The 24,091-nt window shown below is 39.9% G+C and overlaps 1 protein-coding gene across 6 annotated transcripts in view; it reads left to right on the top strand.

Annotated features, from left to right (window-relative positions):
• Window positions 1–37: 37 nt before the first annotated feature.
• PLAG1 (PLAG1 zinc finger) overlaps window positions 38–24,091 on the top strand; it is a 52,399-nt gene continuing 28,345 nt past the window's right edge. For 5 of the 6 annotated variants that reach the window (XM_034668088.1, XM_034668090.1, XM_034668085.1 and 2 more), the window contains exon 1: window positions 38–266. The gene's annotated coding sequence lies outside the window, so the exon portion shown is untranslated. Of the gene's footprint in view, window positions 267–22,646; window positions 23,463–24,091 lie in introns of those variants that run through there. The other variant, XM_034668087.1, reaches the window with a different exon arrangement.

Genomic DNA, 24,091 nt, shown 5'->3' with positions numbered 1-24,091 from the left:
CCCCGCCTCCAGCTGGCGGGGGGAGGGCTGAGGNAGGCGGCGGTGGGCGCGACGTCGGCGGCGGCGGCGGCAGCGGCGGCAGCGGGAGCTGCAAGTTGGGCTGCAGGGGCAGCGCATACACTACAATGGCTGCTGGAAAGAGGCGTAAGGAAACAATTTCCAGGCCCGCCGCGTCCAGCCCGAAATATGAGAAAAAAATTATTAGAAATTCCGCGGGCGGTGTAAAGGCGGCGGACGGGCCGGAGGGAGGATGTTAAAGCCCCGCGGTGAGTTCTCCCGGGGTCCGGGGCGGCGGAGAGGCGTTTAGCGGGAGAAATATCAGGGTTATTTAAATTATGGGACTAGCCGAGGGGGCAGAGGAGCAGCAGCGGCGGCAGGAGGAGGAAAAGTTTGTGCTACTCTCAGCCCCTGCTCAGGACCCCAGAGAGAAAAATAATAATAAAAAATAAAATAAAATAATTAAGCGGGGGTGTGAGGACTCCCGAAGTCGCTTCTGACAGGGCAGGGGGCGATGCGGCTGGAGACCCAAAGGTGAGGTCGGTGGGAAAAAAAAAAAACCCTTTATTCAGGGTCTGGAAAGTTTGAAAAGTTTTCCTCCTCCTCCTCCTCCTCCTCTCTGGTGCTGTGAATATTGTGACAGCGGCAGCGGCAGCAGCGAGAGCGGAAGACATTAGAGACCCGAAAAATAAGGGAAAAATTAATATAAATTCAGTTTTGAGAGTAAACTCTCCGCATTTTCCACCAAAACATCCCGGGGGAAGGTCGCTTCCCAAAGGGCCTGGCGGAAACCCGCAGTCGGCAATATTTGGGGGGCACTTTGAGTGACTTGGGGTAACTTTGCCCCTTTTTCAAAAGAGGTTTTTCTTTTTTGGAGAAATGAATTTGTTTTTGCCCTTTCCTCAGGTGGGCGAGTCGGGGTCGGGGTGCGGGGTCTGCGGGGAGGTGTGAGCCCTGGATGTGTGGCTGCGAGGGGGGGGTAGGGGGAGGGGGTGCTAAATGAAAGCAGGAGATCTGCACAGAGCAGGGACAGCTTGTTGTCAGTATCATAAACAACCAAAATGGAGGGAGAACTCAGGCATATAACCAAATAAAAATTTTTTAAAAATCGCAAAAAATCCCTAAAAATCCGGGATGCTCCCCCCTTTCTCGCTAAAGGTAAAAGTATGAACCGCCTTTCCCCTGAAGTCCATTTTGACTTTGCAGGGACCAAGGAGTTAATATTTATTTATTTTTTAAAACTTTCGAAGGGCAAAAGCCTTTTATAACTCAACCGACAATGAGAAAACGTGAAAATCCGATGCAAGAGAAGGAGGGGGAGGGAGGGGGGAGGTGGTAGTGCAGAAACTGCTAAACTTATTGGTAATGTGGACTGATCTGAGATAAGATAAACACTATATTTGCTATTTTATAACTCTCTTTTAATGATCTTTGCGGGGTGGGTTTTTTTTTTGGTGGAAAAAAAAAAGTGATGCCATTTTCTTAATAGAGTTAATATGTGTGATTGGAAGAATAAACCTTTCCGGCTTTAGATTGCATTTTCGTCGCATTTATGTTTCAGGTTTTGTTAGTGGCTCCCTCCTTTCTTTAAACTGGGCTCTACAGAGGAGGGGTAGAGAGGTGATGTTGCACAGAGAAACTGGAGTGCAGGACTGGAGCACCTTTTGGGGAGGGGTGGGAAGTTGCTTGGTTTCTCCCTTCCTGACCCGTTTGCTTCACCTGTTCGTCCTCAGTAAAGAATATTAAGCTGAAGTTTTCTGGTTTTACGTATATAAAAGGATGGTGCCTCTTGCATCACATTGAAGTTAATGGGAAAGTGCTGCTGATGTTGGTTCCACGTGGGATATGGGACAGTGCAGGGCATTTTAAAGGGACAGCTTCTCTTTTCTTATGATTTTCATCACCTGCACAGAATCACTGTCTGAGGACCAAAGGCAGAGGTGCTGGGAGGGTGTGGTGGTGGAAGAGCCTCTTCTTTCCATTACTCAAGTGCACCCACCTTTAGGAGTGATGGAGGGAAAGGAGGGATAAACAGGCTCAACAGAAGATGGATATTGTGTAGATTAGTTTGTATCCAAGCTGTTCTTTTGTGTAACAAGCCTCCCAGGAACTTTTCATGTTACATTTCTTTGCTTTGGAAGCTGATATTGGAAGGATTTGTGGAAAAATGGAAATAGTTTAAGGTGTGTGGTGTAATGGTATAGCATTATTGAACAGTTATGAATTCTGTGCAGTAAGATCAAAGAGCTGTGTATGCCCATAATGTGATTTTACAGCCATTTTGTTAAAGCTGTAAAATACCTAATATTCAGTTTGGCTTAAGGTACATTGAGGACTTCTGGTTGAAAATTGCAGACAGAGTGGTGGAGATTCTTTTACACTGTAAGCAGTAGGCATTTCTTTAAGGGAAAAAAAAGCACATACACCAACACCATGGAAAAGTTTACGTATACTCATTTTTAAAGCCCATCCTATACATGTGCTGTAACTCTGCTAGTTTGAAATTAAAAGGTTTTAAAATCCTGAGACCTCTCAGTTTGCATCTTTTAAGTTGAATTTATTTGCGTTATTTAACAGGAAATGTTTACTGATGATATAGTATTGTTGACTCTAGTGGTTGACATTTTCACAATATTTTCAGAATTTAAAATATGTCCATTTTGGTCTGAATTCTATTTGAGACTAAGGGTCATCTCAAATAGAATTTACTTGTGCTCCGTTTGCCACAGGCGTATAGAGTTTTGAAATAAATGCCAATTTTCCTTTGTTTTTTATGAGTTATAGAAATTAAAATTAGAGCTGGATTTTTAGACATCTTATACAGAATATTTTTTCTTTCCATACTGTACAAACAGATTATTATTTTGAAGCCCATTGTATGGTAACATGTGTTCACAACTGAGCTCCTCTCTGCACCTTTCTGTAAATACCTCCCTAACAGCATTACATCGGTGTAGTGTTTGAGTACATCATCTCGTGGTTTCTGATTTTGGAAGCAATTACAACTTTCTAAGAACTCATTAAAAATTATTCCATGAACCACTGTTAAATCAAAACTGATTGGAAAGTGATTAAACTATCAATGGGAAAGAGAAACTTCCCCTTCCCCCAAATAATCATCTGTCCAGAGGTTTCAGAATGCCATTAATATTTACACAACCTTTAAAATTTCTATTACATTTTTATTGTATTTTGGCTGAAGAAAGCTACATTATCTGTAAGTAGTCAGAATTAGGCTCTGTGTTTAAAATAAATGAGACTTTTAGATCTTGAATAGTTGCCACTTTGACAGACTAGATACTAATATTAAATAAATTCAGTTTCTGTAGAAGTGAAGGAAAAATATCTCTTCCAGTTACATTAGACCATTGAGTTAATCAGTTTGTTTGGACACTTAAAGTTATGATTAGTATATTGTCAACCTAAATAAAAGTGCTGGTATTGTGATTTTTTTCCTCTCTCACAAAGGGTGGTATAAAAGTTTCTTCATGTTTGGGTTTTGCACAACTAGCTGCTTATCTGAATTAGAAAATGCACTGAGAGTGCACAAAGTATAAAATCTGCAATTCCTTAGAGAGTCTTATTTAGATAGGGCAGAGCACAATATCTAATTTGAATTGGTTGTATTGAGCTTTTTTAATGACTCAGATATACTGTCTGTTGAACATACTTTTTCTGAAGCTACTACTAAATTATACCAAGTTACAGAAATAATCCAAGGATATTGTATACTCAAAATCCTTATTTCAGTTAGTATTAGTGGAACCTCCTACTTTGAGATTCTTACTCTAAATTTATATGCCTAATTGTGCTATTTGAAATTCTGTGAGGAGTTTAGCTGTTGTGGAAGATAATTTATAGTTATGGGCTAGTACTGATAAAATTCCATATCTGTATATTTATTATAACTAAAATATTTTAATAAACAGACATAAACAGACATCTTACAGCTAAATAAATTAGTGAATTTGCTTTTATCAGTATAGTTTAAAATTTTTAAGGGTACTCTTTGTATTTTAATATCCTACAAAGGTGGGGATTTTTTTCCCTTCATTTTTAACATAATCCTGGTTGTTGCTATACACATTTTGGTTGGTATTCTGGAAATTTTCCTTTCTAAGGATTAAATTGTTGTTTGCTAAATGCAATGTAATCCTCCTGTCCTTGATATTTGAAAAGCCAGATAACTGAAACATGTATCTATAGCCATCTTTTAAGTTTTGTTTCAATAATCATTTGCCCCTTGAGCTGTGTAATCAAAATATTGGTTCCTTCTAGGAATGTTTTAATATTTTTTATTTAGAATTCTCTTCTTTGGAAAATTAAGATATACAAAAAATTACCTGTTACACACACATTGATGTACACACACACACAAACCCAAGAAAAAAAGTTTTACTGAATGAGTTTACTTACACTGCCTGGAATACTCGTTCTTTTTGATGTGTTTCCAAATGTATAGGGAATAAATATAAATTTTTTTCTCTTTGTGTTGATAACATCTTAGATTCTTTAGTTATTTGAGTAAGGGAAGAGTTTCAGAAGAAGGAAAAAACAACTGAATGTGTTCAACAAAATCCAAGATAGTGAATATGTTAAAGGTAAAAGGGCTATAAATTGTCCCTTGGGCCATGTTTTAAATGTTTTAAGAACCTGATAAACACCTTTGCTGAAACATCAAATACTTTGAATATGTATCAGCCACCGTGAAAAAACAAAAGTGGACCTTTAATTTCTTTAATTTTAACAGGAATTAATGTAGGCAGCATATTTAACCAATTAGTAAGTGTTTAGGTAGCCTTGTGAAAGTATTTACAAATAAGTTAAATGTGAGGGCAGGGTACATCGGATTGATAAACTGTAAAGTTAACTATGATTTTAGGATTCATGTGTGGGAATTCTTTTCCATTTTATGATAAGATCACTTTGGAGGTAGCTGATTTTTACTTTTTGCATTTATTTCAGTGCCTATTTTTTTTGAAATGCCTGAACCTGACATCCACTGTATTACTGCTTTTCATTTGTAACAGGACAACTTTTATATTTCATTAGCAAATTTAATTTTTAAGCTTAATTAAGAGAAATTAAATGAAAATGTTTAGTTCATAATATTTTATAAAAGTATCAGTGTATAGTTATTAACATTTGATGTTATAAGAAATATACATCTATGAAAGCCTTCTAGAAATTATGACAGAGGCATAGGTTCATTTTTACTTTTAAATCGCTTGGCCTGCTGTCCAGTGGTTTGCATTCTACCCAGTTTGTACACCTGTCCCTGCCTCCTCTTTCCAGAGTGGTATTGACAAGGATAGGGTGTTGGGAAACTACCAAAGGTGCTTTGGTATTTTTGTTTTCTACATGTTTGGTATTTTTGTTTTGTGTGTATATTGTTGTTTGTTGTCCTTAGGGTGTTAAGGCTTTTGCTTTTTTTTTTTAATGCTTATCAGAAAACAAATCCATTTTTATAAAACAAATAATTTCTCATTTTAAAAAAGTGAAGTGGTGTGATACTGCATTAAAATTGTTAGTGTTTAAAAGTCCCTGGATGTCTTGTAAACAGAGTTACTGCAGGATCATGGTATTAAAACTAACCACAGTGTGTGTTGGGAATTTGAGGTGACTACCTAAGAAATGTGTGTGCGTATGTGAAATGAGTGAATTTAGGCAATTAGGTCCTAGGTTAATAGGATAAGCAATTGCCTGAAATGTTGTCTTGCATTTTTTTTAGAGTGAATTTTTTTCCTAATCAAAAAACAGAAAACCTAGAACTATGAAGGTGTTAGAAAGTTTTTTTGATGCCTTTTAAAAATAAGAGTTTAAATAATGAAAGTGTGTAATGGGAACATAAGAATGGAATAAAATGTCCAAAATTGATGGGAAAGAAGTAGGGAGATGAGAATTTCAGAATAAAATAAAAATCATGGTAAATTTAAAAATTGACTTATGTGAATAAAGAATAACTGCCTACAAAGCAAAAATAATAAATTTACCCCCACTAAAGGGGAGAGATAATTGGGGGAATCTATAAGAGTATTTCCAATACAAATTGCTGACTTTATGATAACCTTTTAAAAATAGATTCCCCCAAAGCCTTTCCTCCATATCTTCTTAGATTTGAATTAAACTAAATTAAATTCTAAGAATAATTTGTAGTGGTTATTTTCAATTCTTTATTTTTAAGTAAGGAAAAATGATTTTTTCCTATTTTAAAAAGATTTTAAAGATTATTTTAAATGTGTACCTAAGTGAAGTGTTCTGGAAAAAATCTTAGAAAATATTGAAAATTGTTTTCTCCATTCTTCATCAGAAAGTTTAAAGCTTTCTGTTAGGTTAATGAAATAGATTTTAAAAACTTAGTCTAAGAACAAGGTACTTTGTGGTCTTTTTTAGAGCAATTTATATCATTCCTACAGACTTAATAACACTTAAAAAGCTTATCACAAGGTAAAGATAAGAACAGTCAACAAAGTTCTTAATTTCTGGACTGTTTTTAGGTGTATGCTGACAGTTAAAGGAAAATTTTCTTTCCTATTTATTAATTAGCAATTGATTTTCTGAAGGAGGATCTAGTCTTGTAGTGTTATATTCTGGTGCAGAAGTTTCCTTTAGTAGGAGAAAATCTTTTGAGGGTAGAGGAGGCATCTTTTCCTCAATGGCAACTGAATCCTCTCCAGATTGTGAATGATGATCTGCCCTTGCAGGGTCTTGAACTCTATCTTTTTTGAGAACAAGAGCCTCATTTTAGCCTTACAGTTATCAGATATTTGAATTATTGTCTCAAACCAATATTGAAATTGCACATGTGCATATTGATTACTTATGATAGCTATCTTTTGGTTTCTGAATATGGGAATACTAATTCTCAGATTAAATGCTACAGCTAAAGGGCTGTCATCAGTTTTTTAAAAAATTTCTATCATTTTAATCAATAGACATTAGAGCCTTTAATTTTGAGATACATTTTTGGAGACTGTTAAACTAGAAATCGATCAGAGAATGAGGGATTTAGCTCCTTTGGCTAAAAGGCAAGCTGAGAAAATGTTTTAATCAGTTTTGTACACTTGAAGATATCTTAGAAAAAGTTGGTTGAATTGTTTTCCATCAGGAGAATTTTAAGAAACTGAACCTGGAAGATTAAGGTAGTTCAAACGTTCAGGTTAAAAATAACACCAGTTGATTTTTAGTCTGCTATAGTTTCTAAGTAATTTTAATTTTATTTTCTTGTATTTTCTTAAAGCTGAAATTATGTAGCCCCCACATCGCTTTTCATCATACCCTAAAAGAAAATAACAGGGTTGTTGTTTTTTTTAATCAACTTTAGTAAATGAAATGAAAATACGGTTTTATTTAAGAATATATTACCTTTCTTAAGCTTTTTGTATTTCCTAAATATAATTTCTATAACTGTTCTGTTCCAAAGAAGAGAAATTAGCTCCCTTACTTTAAAATTGAATTTGTTCTAAATTTACAGTTTATGAGAGAATTGTGTCTTTATATAGCTGAATAAGTTCTATTATAACCTTAAATATTAATATGACTAGTATATCTGATTAGAACCTACATCTCAAACATGAATTTGCTTTCCTTGTATTTCTAAACTTATTTTCTAAGTAAATTTGAGAAAATGCTTTTCATGTGTTTTTCTAATTTGTTATTGTCTGAGGTCATTTAATTAGATAAAATTTCAACCTTGGTTGTGTTACTTTTCTAATACTAGTAGTATTTTATTTGCAAATCACTATTCAGATGCTTAGGGTTTCAGCTCTAAAAAAGAATTAGACACATAAGAAAATAGGTAGGTAACTTATAGCAAAAGTGGTGGAAGCAGCTCTAGTAGTTCTTATTTGGAAGAGTTTAAAATGTTTCAAAGAAGGAAAATGCCTACAAATACAGGGCATTCTTCTAATAGCAGTTCGTGATATTTTATGCTTTTCTTTTAATGCTTCATAAAATTTGAGCATCCTCAGAGCTCCTGTCATATAAACAAATAAGTGATTTAAGTGTGTCCTGTGTAAAGTATATGGATCAGGCTTAGCTTTTAAGGTAATTTGTTTTAGTTTCTTTTTAAGAAAAAAGTATAAGACAAATATTCCTTAGAAATAATTTGGCATACAGTACATTTAAAAGGTAATATATGTAAAAATATATAATCATAAATAAAATGAAAGTAACTATCATGTAACAGATTTAATTAGACATAGAATGAAGGTTTTAAATATTTGGATAACTTGATGTACTGCTGAAATTAGGGAATTTTAATTGAAAGCGGTTTCTGTACCTGAATTTATTTTTATATGCCTGGAAGCTTGTAAACAAAATGAATAATATAATTATCTGACAGGTTGTAGAAGTTCATAAACATCTATCTTTTAACACAATTAATGAGAATATGTTTTTCACATTTTCAAATACAAATTCTCTAATTAGAGAATTTTAATATTCGATTATTGTAGTTATTTTTGAAGGAAGAATGGTGACAAATGGGTTAGAGCTGTTTTTATCTATGTCACTTGAATATCTACTACATTTAATCATTAAGCATTTAAGAATCTTAGGGATATTTTATTTCATTTTAAGTAGCATTACAGATGTTTTCCTTAAAAGTCTCTCTTTTTGGATATTATAACATAATTAAGACAATTACTTTAAAACTTTAGCTGCTTGTATTTAATAACATCAGTTTTGTTCCCAAGATCATATTCTTCTTAAAAGAAGTTTCTACCTTGAAGCACTTTTAATCATAGCTCAAGTGATCTTTTTAAATATGCACTAGGCTTCTCTTGTTTCTCGAGGTAGGCATTTATCACTATGAACTTCCCTCTTAGAACTGCTTTTGCTGCATCCCATAAACTTTGGTAGATTACATTTCCATTTTCATTTTTCTCTTTTACTTCTCTTTTTATTTCTTCTTTGACCAGTTGGTTGTTCAGTAGCATGTTGCTTAATCTCCACATGTTTGTGAATTTTCCAGTTGTCTTCATGTTATTAATTTCTAATTTCATACCACTGTGGTTGGAGAAGATGCCTGATATGATTTTAATCCTCTTAAGACTTTTTTTCCTGGTCTAGCATATGATCTATCTTGGAAAATGTTCCATTTGCATTTGAGAAGAATGTGTATGCTGTTGCTTTTGATGGAATGTTCTGTGAATGTTAAGTCTATCTGTTCTAATGTATAATTTAAGGCCAATGTTAACTTATTGGTTTTCTGTCTGGATCATCTCACCATCAATGTTAGTGAGGTATTAAAGTCCCGTATTATTGTACTATTGTTTATTTCTTCCTTTATGTCTGTTAATATTTGTTTTATATATTTAGGTGCGCCTGTTTTGGGTGCATAAATATTTACAAATGCTGTACCTTCTTGTTCAAATGAACAACCTAATTTTACACCTCAAGGAGCTAGAAAAGGAACAAATGAAGCCCAGAGTTAGTAGAAGGAAGGAAATAGCATATATTAAAGCAGAAATAAATGAAATAGAGACTAAAGAGATTAAAAAGACAAGAGGAAAGATCCATGAAACTAAGAGCTGAGTCTTTGAAAAGATAAAATTGACAAACCATTTGCTAGACTCACCAAGGAACAAAGAGATAGGACTCAGATAAAATCAGAAGTGAAAAAAGGAGTTGTTAAAACTGATACCACGGAAATACAAAGGATCATGAGAGACAACCATGAACAATTATACACCAACAAATTGGATAACTGAGAAAAAAACAGATAAATTCCTAGAAACATGCAACCTACCGAAACTGATTCATGATGAAATAGAAAATCTGAACAGACCCATTACTAACAGACCAATTATTTGTAAGGGGATTGAGTCACTAATCAAAAATTTTCCAGCAAACAAAAGTTCAGGACCAGATGGCTCCACTGGTGAATTCTACCAAACATTCAAAGAAGAATTAATACTAATCTTTCTCAAACTCTCCAAAAAAAAAAAAAAAAAATAGAAGAGGAGGGAATTCTTCCAAGCTCGCTTTATGAAGCCAGCATTACCCTGATACCAAAACCAAATCGGATGCCACAGAAAAAGAAAATTACAGGCTAATAGCCTTGATGAACATAATATAAAAATCCCCAACAAAATGTTAGCAAACTGAATTCAATAATACATTAAAAGAATCATATACTATGATCAAGTGGGATTTATTCCAGGGATGTAAGAGTGGCTCAATATTCACAAATCAGTCAAAATAATAAACACATTAACAAAATGAAGGATAAAAGTCATATGATCATCTCAGTAGATGCAGAAAAAGCATTTGAAAAAAAATCAGCATCCATTTATGATAAAAACTCTCAATGAAGTGGGTATAGAGATAACATGCTTCAACATAATAAAGGCCATATAGGACAAGCCCACAGCTAACATCATACTCAATGGTGAAAAGCTGAAAACTTTTCCTCTAAGATCAGGAACAAGCCAAGGATACGTGTTCTTGCTGCTTTTATGCAACATAGTATTGGAAGTTTTAGCCAGAGAAATTAGGCAAGAAAAAGAAATAAAAGGCATCTAAATTGGAAAGGAAGACGTGAAACTGTCAACTATTTGCAGATGATGTGATATTATGTATATGGAAACCCTAAAAACTCCATCAAAAAGCTGTTAAATTTAATAACCAAATTCAGTGAAGTTGCAGGATACAAAGTCAATATACAGAAATCTGTTGCATTTCTATACACTAATAATGAACTATCAAGAAGAGAAAAAACATTGCCGTTTACAATTGCATCAAACAAGAATACCTAACAATAAATTTAACCAAGGAGGTGAAGGACCTATATATTGAAAACTAGAAAACATGAAAGAAATTGAAGAAGATTCAAATAAATAGAAAGATACTCCATGCTTATGGTTTAGAACAATTAATATCATTCAAATGTCCATACTGCCCAAAGCAATCCTCATATTCAGTGCAGTCCCCATGAAATTTCCAATGGCATTTCTCACAGAAACAGAACAATCTTAAAGTTTGTATGGAACCACAAAAGACACTAGGTAGCTAAAACAGTCTTGAGAAGAACAAAGCTGGAGACATCACATTCCCTGATTTCAAGCTATATAAAGCTCTAGTAATCAAAACGGTATGGAGTTGGCATAAAAACCCACACTTAGATCAATGGAAGAGAATAGAGAGCCCAGAAATAAACCCACACATATATAGCCAATTAATTCATGGCAGAGGAGCCAAGAATATACAATGAGGACAACACACTGTCTTCAATAAATGGCACTGGGAAAATTGGGCAGCCACATGCAAAAGAATGAAACTGGATCACTACCTTCTACCACAAGCAAAGATTAACTAAAAATGGGTTAAAGAATTGAATGTAAGATTTGAAACCACAAAACTCGTAGAAGAAGACGTAGGCAGTAAGTGCCTTGACATAGGTCTTTGGTGATGATTTTTAAAATCTGACACCAAAAGACACACACACACACACACACACACACATTTTTAATATCTGACACCAAAAGCCACACACACACACACACACACAAAATAAGTGGGACTACATCAAACTAAAAAGCTTGTGCACAGCAAGAAAACCATCAACAAAATGAAAAAACAACCTGTTGAATGAGAGGAAATATTTGCGAATCATTTATCTGATAAGGGACTAATGTCCAAAACATATAAACTCATACAACTCAATTGCAAAAAAAACAAGTAAAAAAAATGAGTAGAGGATCTGAATGGACATTTTTCAACGAAGATGTACAGATGGCCAACAGACACATGAAAAGATGCTCAGCATCATTCGTCATCAGATAAATGCAAATCAAAACTACCATGAGATAAGCACCTCACACATATTAGGGTGGCTATTTCAAAAAGCCTGGAAATAACAAGTGTTGGCAAGGGTATGGTGAAAAGAGAATCCACTGTTGGTGCGAATGTAAATTGGTACAGCCACTGTGGAAAATAGTGTGGAGGTTCCTCAAATAATTAAAAATAGGACTACCATATGATCCAGCTATTTCACTTCTGGGTTATTTATCCAAAAGAAATGAAAACACTAACTTTGAAAGGATAGGTGCACCCCCATATTCACTGCCACATTATTTACAATAACCAGGATATCGGAACAACCTAAGTGCCCTTGGATGGATGCATGGATAAAATGTGGTATTTATGGATAGTATACTATACGTTATGGATAAATGTGTAATATATAATATTATTTATAATATGTTATATAGTATTATGAAATTTTATATATAATGGAATATTATTCACCCATAAAAAAGAATGAAATCTCACCATTTGTGACAATGTGGATGGACTTTGACGATATTATGCTAAGTGAAGTAAGACAGAGAAAGACAAAAACTACATGATCTCTCTTTTATGTTAAATTAATTTAAATATATTAAAACAAAAACAAAACCAAACTTACACATACAGAGAACAGATTGGTAGTTGCCAGAGACAGAGGGTTGGATGAGGGTGGGAGAAATAGGTGAACTGTTTTTGTTTTTAGTTTAAATAAATTGGGGAGGGGGGACTCACAACACAACAGCAACAAAATGTGTGTGTGTGTGTGACACACACACACACACACACACACTTAAAGATACAGTTGCTCTGCTTAAACACTGGGTATGATGCGGTGCTTAAATTTAATCCTACTTAGTTTACCTTTTATCAGTGCAGGAAGAAGAGAAAGCAGTTTGTTTTGAGAAAAATGCAATTGATCACATTCAGAGACTGACTCATAAGAGCTTTTCTAAAATGCAGGATACCTCTGCCAGAATTAAAAGGAATTTCTTAATTAAAACCAAAATCCCCGTGTGTCTAAGAAGTGTTTTCATAATCAGATTCCAGGCACACTTGTGAGGCTGCATTGGCCATTCAGGCGTTCTGCCGTCGGTCTGGATTTCGTTCTCAGTGCTGCCACCCTGTGTATGGCAGTGCCTCTGTGCTGTACGCACTCCCTTTCCGTGCTTTGTGTCAAGCCATGACGTCTAAAACCACTTCTGAAAAATAAGCACACACATTACTATACGTTTTAAAGATCTTTTTGTATACCCTGCTTCTGTGTCTAAGGCTGTACTAAATCTAGATTTTTGAAGTTACACGGTTCAAAAGGATGGTATCTAGCTGCCAAAAAATGAAATTTGGGAATTTTTAAAGGTAAATACCTTTATCTGTTTCATCAGTTACTTCACTAAAATAGGGTGGGATTGTACTAGTGTTTTTCAGAGAGCTTGAAACTGGTCAAATAAGAAAGCAGAGGTTTTGATCCTTTAAAGATGAGAGCTATTAGATTTTTTTTATTTTAGCCAAGTTTTAGTGAAAAGTTCTTCCTAGTAAAAGCAAAACCAAAATGAGCACAAAAAAGAGACTGTTTCTGTTTAAAAGAAAAAGAAACTTAACTTGATTGGTTAAATTATTCCCCGAATCATTAGCCAACATGACTTTTAAATTATATCACCCAAAATATTTTGAGTATTAATGCCATGCGTCCGTTATAAAGGACTTTGGCTGGATAGCAGTCTTTGCTCTTACCTGTATTTTCTCATTTCATTCTTACCACAGTCCTTTGAGAAAGGAAGTGCAGGCATTATGTGTATGCAAGGAACAATCATGATTTCAGAAACTAGAATTTGGTGACTTTGTATAAGTAAGTCTTTGAAACGGGCAGACCATGTAAGATAGTCATTGGTACATTAATTTGCTAGCATACGCCTAAATTATATCCAGATTGGAATTTATGTATTTATTTTTAAAAATTTGTAAAAATAAAATTTTCAGTCATAAAGTTGACACTGACTCAAGTTAGAAAGCGCTGCGTGTCTACTTATTTTTAAGCCATGTATTAGGAATTGGGGGAAAATTATATGTTTGCTAAGTTTAAGGAGATTTTTAAAAGTATAAACCTAAACTTTGTTTTATAGGATTTAATGATCTCACTAAGTGTAGTTTTGTCGGTTTTTGCTTCAAAACACATTTACAGCAAAACCATCCACCCTCAGAGTGTCTCTTTTTGAATTTTTGAATGGCCTTCGTTCAATAAACAGTGTAATTCTTTATTGTGACAATTGAAAATAGTGTTTAGTTAATTTCATATATTCGGCTTCTGAGATAGAAATGTCACTGATGATCTTAGCACTCAGGAGAATTGAAAGAATTTAACGCAGTATATGATATCATCCCGAGTTCTCCAAAGTTCTGAGTTAAGTTCCAGATCCCCATTTTGTTATTTGTGTACTCACCTCCACAGATTTAGGGGATTCAGAGACACACCCCACATTTACTGTGAATGTTTTTTACTTTGGCCAGTCCCTGCAAAGCTTGTCTCTCGTACCTGTCCACATCTTACCTGTCCAGTAAGTCCCACTGCAAACCATCTTCTCTTTGAAGTTTCTTTATTCTCCAAATGGGAGCCAGAAGTAGAAAGAGTACTTCCCACCCCTTGTAGGGTACTCCTATTTGCCTTCTACCTTCTCCTTGTCTGTCTTTTATGCCTTGTGGATGATCGGTTGACATATTTGAAAGAGAACACAAGGCAGTGTATCATTAAATGCAAAACAAATGGTACAGACAGTAAAAATGACAGGTATTCCTGGGAGGGAGAAGCGGAACTTGAGGTGGGCTTTGAACGGGCGTGAGTTAAGAATGGGCAGAAAGAAGGGAGGGCCTGCAGGTGAAATGAATGGTTTCAGCAGAGGTGAGGAGGCAGAAATGTTGTTATTGTCCTCAGCCACCAGGAATACCAGTCTGACTGGAAAGGAGGGTTTGTTGGGGGCAGCGCAAGGTGAGACTAGAAAGGTATGCTGAGGCCTGACTGTGAACAGCCTTGATTGCCAGTCCAAGGAGTTTGCACTCTGTGCTGTGGAAGGCACTGCAGCTTTTTGAGTAGGGGGGGATGAGTTAGGAAAGTAAAATAGACTCAGAATTCGGAATAAATCAAGCCCATGGGTATGAGATGAGAGTTACAGAAATTGTACTATAATTCAGACCTGAGGCAGTGGGCCACTGCCGTGTACGTGACTCCATTCCTTATCACTGCTTGTCCCTTCCTTACTGGCAAGTTCTAGATGTACATTTTCAAGGGCCTCTTTTGACATGGTTGCCTGAATGGAAGGCTGGCATCTCAAACTCTCAACATCCCTAAATCTGGCAGTTCAGACTTCAGTAGTTTTATTAACGGCCCTGCCATTCCTTCAGGCTCCTGGGCACCAAGCTACCTTGTCTACATTCAGTTGGAACTTCTGATGTGGGTCTAGTACTTCCATTGTAGAGACATGTAACAGAGGGGACATAGAGTGGAAGAAGCAGTTTGATAGCAGTAGGTTATTCTCTCCACAGAGGAGGTGCTCCTAGAGCAGCGGGTGTGTGGGGGTGGTGGCCGTTCTGGGCCTGTGGCACCTGCTGGGCCCGTGGCACATGCTGGGACCTCACCTGGAACTGGAGTCTAGGGTGTCAGGGGTGAACAGAATGATGGTAGGTGAGGCTGGAAAGGGAGACTGGGACCAGGATGTATCAGATCTTGAATGCCACACTGAAGGATTTTTATGCTGTTGCAAATGAGACCCCCTCCCCAATTCGCGCCCCTGAGATTCACAGTTGGGTCTTCAGTGATACAGAGCCAGTCTTAGCTGTGTGTCTGTTCTTCGTTGCTTTGTTCAGTCCTCTCTCCTCACTGATTCTCAGCCCTCACACCCTCATTCCCCACCCTTTCACCCAGTAGCCTGCCCAGTCCATGGAGAAGACACAGGGCATCAGCACAGCCCCCCCCCCCAGCTCCTCATTACCTCTTGCTCTTCCAGAATAGTGGGCCACCTCTTGTGAGTCAGACAAGCCTTCATAGGAGCCTAGGGAGTCTGTCTAGGGGAGGCTGGGCCTCATGGCCCTGGGAGGCATGGATCAGTTGGTTGGAGCCGACTGGGTTACTCCTTACCCCTCCCATTCTAGTATTTCCCATCTCTTCCTGTCCACGAGCAAAGATGCTTCAGTCTCCCCCTGTCAGAAACAAAATATTGTAGAAGACCTTTGCCTTCATCCCCCGCTGCGTATCTTCTTTCTTCCCATCGGTGAAAGACGCCTTGAAAAAGCAGTCTCAGTCCAGTGTGTTTCCTTCGTCTTTTTCTGTTTACCTGGTCCTGCACCACTATTTTGGGTCTGTATTCCAAGAGGACATCCGTCAATAGCCCATCAGTAGTAGCATCTTCCCATTTTATTTCCACTGGGCTTTTCTGCAGGAGTCGTCAGGTTTCTGGAAACTCCCTCGTCTCCCGCTCTTCTGGCCCTGCTGCTCCTGCTCTGACACGTCCTGTGCACTTTCCTCTGATGGTGCCCATTCTTCTACATTTAGTCATTTCCTGGGGTTCCAGGGTCCTCCTCTTCCCTCAGTGTACAGCCTTCCTGAGCACCGGCTTCCACTCCTCCCATACCTGTGCTTGGCAGCTTTGTGCTGAGAAAGCTTCAGTCTCTACCCCCCTCCTGGACCTCCATGCCTGTTTCTCTCTTTACACAAACATCTCCACGTCTGTGTGCAGGACACTTTTCCTCACGTCTCTTACTCCGTGAGAAGATGTGACAGAGGGCCTCCCGTGGGCCAGACGCTAAGCCAGACTGAACGAAGGAGAGAGTAGACAGAATTCTCTCAGCTTGTGGCAGGTGGTATGAAGGAGATAAGGAATACAAGGATGAAGAGTTGGGGGCCTGTGGGAGAAGGGACCCATAGAGACAGTGCTTAGAGAGGACGTGTTGATAAAGGAAACTTTGTGTAGAGGCCTAACTGATGAGAAGGAGCAAACCAGGAACAACCTGGGCAGGGCACTTCCAGAGAAGACACTGACAGAGGGGGAGCTCAGCCAGGCAGAGGTAGCGAGGTAGGGGATGAGGCCAGAGAGCCGTTCTGCAGGACCGTCTCGTGCCCTCTCTGGGACAGCTGGCCCACACCGTGCTTAGAACTCCTGAGCACCGCATGGGTTGCCCTTTGCCAGCTGGCTAGTACCTCGGGCCTCATCCTCATTCATGACCTCCCTTTCCTTGTAGCCACAGGGCCTGGGGTGCAGCGGTCATCCCCTCCCTGGTGTCCTTGAGAGTGCTGCTCCCTGGGACTAGCGACCTCCTATCTCACACCTTCCTCACCTCCTCCCTTCCCTGCTCCTCTGAAGCTTGGTTGCTGGGTGTGTCCCAGAGCATGTCTCCAGCCTACTTGTCTTGCGGTTGGGGTGACACCTCTGTGCTTGCACAGCCGATTCCATTCCCCTCTCTCAGGCACTCCTCCCATCCTGCACATGTCCAGCTTCCTCACTAGACTGAGCCCTGACCTCCTCCCTCTTTCATTCTCTGGAACCAGGCACACGGCAGATATCTGGGGAGGTGCGCTCTGCCCTCAGGGCCAGAAAAAAGGGTTCGCTACGGTGGAGGGAAGCTGGAGGAAGCTTGGAGCAGTGGCTAGGCACTATGTGACGAGAGTCCTCCCAGAGGGTGTCCCAGGACAGCATCGAGGAGAAGAATGGCGGCAGCACAGGGACCATAGAAAGGCCAGCAAGAAGAGACCAGGGTGTTGCCCTCAAGAGTGGCAGCCAGTCTCTTGTTAACTGAAGTGCAGGACAGCAAGTTTGGGAGGTAAGGAGGTGGCTTATTTCATCTCTGCTGCCCCCCACCCACTCCGTAGACCCCTCCCTTTTCAACCGGAGCCCTCCCCACAACAGGTAGAAGCCCTTCCTTGCCCTCAGCAAGCCTTGCAGTGGGGCTATGGAGCCAAGTACACACACCCCAAAAAAAGACAGACATGCTTATGGTGGGAGAGGAGACACACACACCCAGAGTCCCAGAGAGAGAGACTCACAGACACACAAATTGAACACAGTGGGGAGAGGAGACCCGTACACCCAGGGATGCTGTATCTATGTATACATGTGTGAATTATTGTTCACACTTCAGGGAAGGAAGAGAGAGAGAGAGCGCAGCACACTCAGTTCATACCCAGAGAGGGGAGAGATACAGAAACTCTGTGTCTGTCTCGCCCCTGCCTTGGGGACACCGATAACTGGGTAAGGGGGAGAGAGTGGCGTACATCCAGAAGGTGAAAGAAGGTAGAAGGGGTGAGGAGAGACAGATTCCAGGATCGGGGGTGGGGAAAGAGACACACACACCTAGAAAGGTGGGGGACAGTATACACACTCATACCAGCATGGGGTTAGAGACACCTTGGGGGGACAGGAAAGACACACATACCTCCAGAAGGTGGAAGAGAGAATTACACTCATACCAGGATGTGAAGGGAGACACTTGCACACACACATACCCAGAAGGTTGTGAAAGGCACACCCGCTAGGCACACTCATACTGGGATGGGGAGGGGGAGGCACCCTCATGTCCAGAAGGAGCTAGACACACAACAGGCATCCACTGAGTAGGAGGGACACCCCCCAGAGTCAGAGGAGAGACACCACATACACATACCTTCTGTAGGAGAGAGAAACAGACTCCTAGAGGAGAGTAAGAGACACACACCTCTAGGGATGCGCAAACACACATACCTGGGGGGGGGGTGCAGAGGAGTAGGGGCAAATACCAGGGGAGGAGAGAGAGATCTATATACCCCGAACTGGGAAAGCAGAACAATAGAGAAATTCAGAAGAGAGTTGGTGCACTTGTGCACACACATGCACGTGTCCTCACACACACACCCATAGAGGAAGCCACATATACACATACCAGGAGGACAGAGAAGCCAACATGCAGGAGGAGGGAGGGGGGTCCACACATGGGATGGTGCACAGGGCAGTGAGAGGAGACATGACAGGGGAGACCCCCACACTGCCCGAGAAGTCAAGAGAGACACACAGCTCACCCACACTATTGGTGTTTGCACGACCACATCAGAGACTCAGGGTTGGGAAGTACTCACTGTGCCTCTCAGTCCTGGGGAGTAGTGTGTTCCGACATTTGCACTGGGTTTTCCCAGAGGGCAAGTCTGTAAATGGGCATAATCACGTGACTGCTGAGGGTACCCTATACTCCAGTCTGTTCCCTTCAGGTCACACATCTCTGGAAAGGTCACACCTCATTTCTCTCAACCCAATTAAAATACTGAAAAGGTATTGGGCATTCTCATAGACTTTTTTTTTTTTTTTCCTGAGTGTAATATACCTGTTAATCACAACCATCGCAGGACTGCTTGTTAAGAGTCCAGCCATCTTCAGTAGATTTCAGAATTATTTAGTTCAGCCCATACTGTAGATTGTTACCTGAAGCACTACCTGGAACCCACCCTCACTCGACTCCTTCAAGTCCTTCAGCTTGGGATTCTCTTTTCCCACTTCTTATTAAATAATGTCCTTTCCAGCCTGACTCAGTGGTTCTTCTGTGCCCAGAGTCCTGTGTTAGTGCTTGTGTTCTGGTCTCTAGCACACAGCTGGCTTTGACTTTGTGTCTGGGATAGCCTCCTCCCTGGCTCGTGGAGCTAGGTCTGTCTTCTCTAAATAGCTTCATACAGCAAGCACTTGGCAAGTTTTGTGAGACTTGAGCTGTAACAGTTGGAAGTGGAGTCTTGCATCCTGTGTTCTCACCTAACCCAGAGCTCTTGGGGGTTGCCTTCCCCCCGCCCACCTGCTTGCACGGTCCCTTGTCCCCCAACAGGAAGCCAGGCACTTCAAACTTCAGGACCCCTTGCTTCCTTGGAGTTGGGCTGAGAGGGCTGCAGGCCGGGGAGCCTATACATGCTTTCCCTGGCTGCTGGCAAGGACTCTGGGCCTCCTTGCAGCTGTCAACCCCTTCACCCCTCCCTAGACTCTGAAGCTGGACCTCATCATGGCTGCGCCACCGCCCCACTGCCAGCCCCCCAGCCCCCAGCCCCCTCTCTCCCTTTGCATGCCCACTGCTGTGCTGCTCTTGCCTTGTGGCAGGTGTCCTCCGGCAGGCTGGTTAGCTACGTGGGGAATGCTTTGGCAGCCAGGCAGCCCTGCTGCAGACCTGGTGAATTGGGAAGGTAGCTCACTGGGAGCAACAGTAACCTCTGACACTAGGAAGTGCTTACTCTGTGTTTGCTGTCCAGCACACTTAACACATTGGGACTTTTTAAATGCTTGTAGCAACCCCGTAAGAGGTACTGTGCTTATCCCTCATACACAGAGGAAGATAATGAGACTCAGAGAAGTATTAAATGAGATGATGCATGAACAGAATTCTCAGCATAATACCTGGTTCATGTAAGTGCTCAAATGGCTTTTGTTGTCTAAGCAACCCTGTCCACTCTGTTCTGTGAAATTCAAGCTAATAATGCTGACGATGATAATAGTTCTCATAAAACTAGGATCTCTAATAATCTAATCTATTACTAGACTAATATTAATCTTAAGTAATATTTTCTTATATTCTAGTACTTAATAAAATAAAAATACCTAATATTTTATGTTGTGATGATTGACACTAATCTATTAATAGTTAATAGTCTGAGATTCTAATTAGAATCTGTAGTAGACATCAGGTAAGTGTCCCAAGTTCACTGAGGAAATTGGATCTATCAGATATGTCCTATCTACAGTCTGTCCCCTGACCACAAACCTTATTGGCATCCTATCCCTTTCTTTTCTTGGCTGCTGGGAAGCTCAGCTCTCCCACCATCTCTTTTCCTGTTCCATGGAATATAGAAATGTGTACACTGCATTGACTGTTTTTCTTCAGCCAGTAGACATGTTCTGGGCTGTCCAAACCAAAGCAGCTTGAAGCCCTCACTTGACTCTACCACTCTGTCTTCACTTCCTCTTTCTTCCTCAGACCGTCACACCTTCGCCTCCTTTCCCAGACCTTGCTGACCTGGCTTCCATGCACATACACGCACACACACACCTGGCCAACAGATGCTTTCCCCAGTGCCTGATCCATCTGCTCTGTGACACAGGCCCTTCCCCTGTGGTGTGCCATTGCCTCCATGAGCCACCGTATTCATCCACCCCCCAGCCTGACACAGTTCTCTGATCCTGCTAGACCAATCTGTTCTCCACCTTTACTAGGGTTTACAATTACCCAGTCCTTGTATGCTAAGTGATTACTTGAAAGCCTAAATGTTAAAAACCCTCTCCCAGAATACTTACTTCCAAAAAAGTAATTTATATAATTCTATAAAAGGCCGTGACCACTATAGATATTTGTTATGGTGTTACTTTGACATACACGTACAAGGAACTACTTGGCTTTGGTAGAGTAGCGTCAATCAGTTGATTGGCCTGTGACCTTTGTGGCAGGGTTGGAGCTTCAGAAATGATCGTGTATATTCCTTAGTTCACAGAAGTTGTGTCATAAACTACATGTAAATAATTTCTGACTTCGTCACTGTCCACCAGTTTTTATTAAACACCCATGGTTTGTAATACACCACATAATAGGGGTTACCTGTAGTGCTGCCTTGAGAGATTTTTAAAGGACTTTCTGTTGTAGAATATTTCGGAGATACACAAAAGCACAGAGAATACTAGAAGGATCTTCATATACCCGTAACCAGTTTCAGTAGTTATCACCTCAGTAGCCAGTCATATTTTGTCTGTACCCCTACCCATGTGCATCTCTTCTACAGACAATTTTTGATGCAAAATTATTTTATAACATTACATATTTTTGATGTGTATTTCTAAAACATACAGACCCTTTCTAGAGATATAATCACAATATGACTGTCACACCTCAAAAGAACAATAATGTCTTAATATCACCAAATATTTAGTTAATGTTCAAATATCTACAAATTGTCTTGGTTTTTTTTAACAGTTTGCGGGACCCATAAGGCCCATATCTACAGGTAGTTGATAATATCTCTTAAATCTTTTCTGATCTACTGGCAACCTCTTCCCTTTGTTCCCCCTTAAAATTCGTTTAAGAAGTGGGGTCTTTTTGGTTTGGTTTAGTTTGGTTCTGTAGAGTTCCCCAGAAGTCTGTTTCTTGCTGATCGCATCCCTGGAGAATTGTTTGTGGCCCCTCATTTGATGGAAGATTCGGGCTCTGCGCTTACCTCCAAACATGTTCGAGTCTCCTAGAAAGAAAAGTTGGAAAGATTGAATTTGTGGAAGAAGTAAATATTGAGTTAAGTACCGTAAGCAAGAAGAATAGCATTGATGTGCATATAGTAAATATAGATACATGATATTATGTTTCTGGTGTAATATTAAAGTTCACATCATCAAAACTACGTTAAATACAAACAGGTGTTTTTTTCTTTAAACTGCCTAGGCAACACCCAAAGGAATATTACTCAGTCATCAAAAAAAATGAAATCTTACCAATTTCAATGACATGGATGGAACTAGAAGGTATTATGCTAAGTGAAATAAGTCAGTCAGAGAAAGACAGTTACATGATTTCACTCGTGTGGAATTTAAGAAACTAAACAGAGGATCACAAGGGAAGGGAGGGAAAAATAAAACAAGATGAAATCAGGGAGACAAATCTTAAGACACTCTATAGGAAATAAACAGGGTTGCCGGAGGGGAGGAGGGTGGGGGTATGGGGTAACTGGGTGATGGGCACTAAGGAGGGCACGTGATGTGATGAACACTCGGTGTTATATGCAACTGATGAATCACTGACCTCTACCTCTGAAACTAGTAATGCACTAAGAATTAATTGAATTTAAACAATTAAATTTTAAAAAATAAACTACCTAGGTAATACCTTTGTAAACCAAATTGAGATCTTCTATGTTTTGTATCCTACTTTTTGAAAACCTAACATTGTGTCCGTGTTCTTTCCCATGTACTTTTATGTCACTTCTACGTATTCCTCAAAAGCTGGACTACTTGTGAATGATCACCACGGTTTATTTAGCCTTCTCCCATTATTGGGTGTGTAGCTTATCTCCAGTCTTTACATAAGCAGTGATGAATGGCCTAGTGTGTGCATCTCGGGTTATTTGCTGCAGATAAATTCTTAGGTGCAAAATGGGTGGAGAGAATGATAAATGCTTTCCCTGGCTTGGCAGTTGTGTGGCCACTTTGACCCCTGGAGGACTTGAGTCACTAGGAATACGTGGGCGTGCCCATTTCCTTAACCTCCCCTACATGGGCTACGACCGCTTAAAGAACCCTCGCTACTGTCTGTGCTTTTTTATTTCTCTTGTACGTATTTCTCTTTCGTATGTTTTCTCTCCTGAGCAGTGCCCTCCTGCTGCCATCATGACATTTACCTCTGAGACCTGAGGCAGCTCATCCTCCCTGCGCCAGAACTCAGCCTCATTCTGCCTGAGAGCTTGGCACTAGGTGAGGGAGGGCGCACAGCGCTGCCTCTGTCATAAAGAGCATGGAGTGTATGGATTTGTAACCTCTGCTTCAGCTGTTCAGACCCTTGTTCCTCCTTTCTGTTTTTTCTCCCTGTGTCAGAACATTGATGTTCCAGGACAAGTGAAAGATTGCTCTAGAATCATACTACAAGTTCATGTTACGGTGAGGGGAAAACCTGTCACATTCTGAACTAATGAATTTTCAAAGCAAATAAATTATGTAAGTAATTATTCACATTACCTAATTCTTTTAAAACATAAGGATTTAAATCAGTACCTCTTTTGGTATCTTCAAGTATTAACTGGGGGGGGTGTCAGTTGAGAAATCTAAAAATCAGGAAGGTTCAAATGTCGTAATCAAGATTCTCTGACACTATCATACAAACTAAAGTACCTCACGTTTGCATTCTGCTTTCCAGATTGTCACCGTCACTTCAGCTGCTCACCTCTGTGCATCTGAACCCCAAACTGAGTCTTGCCAGCCACAGCTTGTGTCCTTCCACTCCACTTGCTGTCTTGCTCTGCTGGACGTCCTAGCCTCACACTGTTGATGCTCTCAGCCTCTCCTTTTCTCTTGGCGTGTCTTCATGTGCTCTCTGCCACCCCAACTTGCTCTCGCTAGTGCTCCAGAATATTCCACTGCATCAACTGCCCTCTTTCCCACCTTACTACTCCCAACCCTGGAAGAATACTTGCTTTTTCTTTCCTTGGGCTTCCAGGTGACTGGGACAGCCACATCACCAGATGCTTTAGAAAGTATGTGTAAAGTGGTCCTAAAATGACAGCTAGAGTCCAAGGCCTGTCGTGATTTGGTCCCAGGTTACCCTCTGGCTCCCTTCCCACTTACAC

The sequence above is a fragment of the Ailuropoda melanoleuca genome, chromosome 9, assembly GCF_002007445.2.
Source record: "Ailuropoda melanoleuca isolate Jingjing chromosome 9, ASM200744v2, whole genome shotgun sequence".
In the NCBI taxonomy this organism is placed as follows: domain Eukaryota; kingdom Metazoa; phylum Chordata; class Mammalia; order Carnivora; family Ursidae; genus Ailuropoda; species Ailuropoda melanoleuca.
The sequence above is the reverse complement of the archived record's forward strand: the minus strand, read 5'-3'. Positions and strand labels throughout refer to the sequence as shown.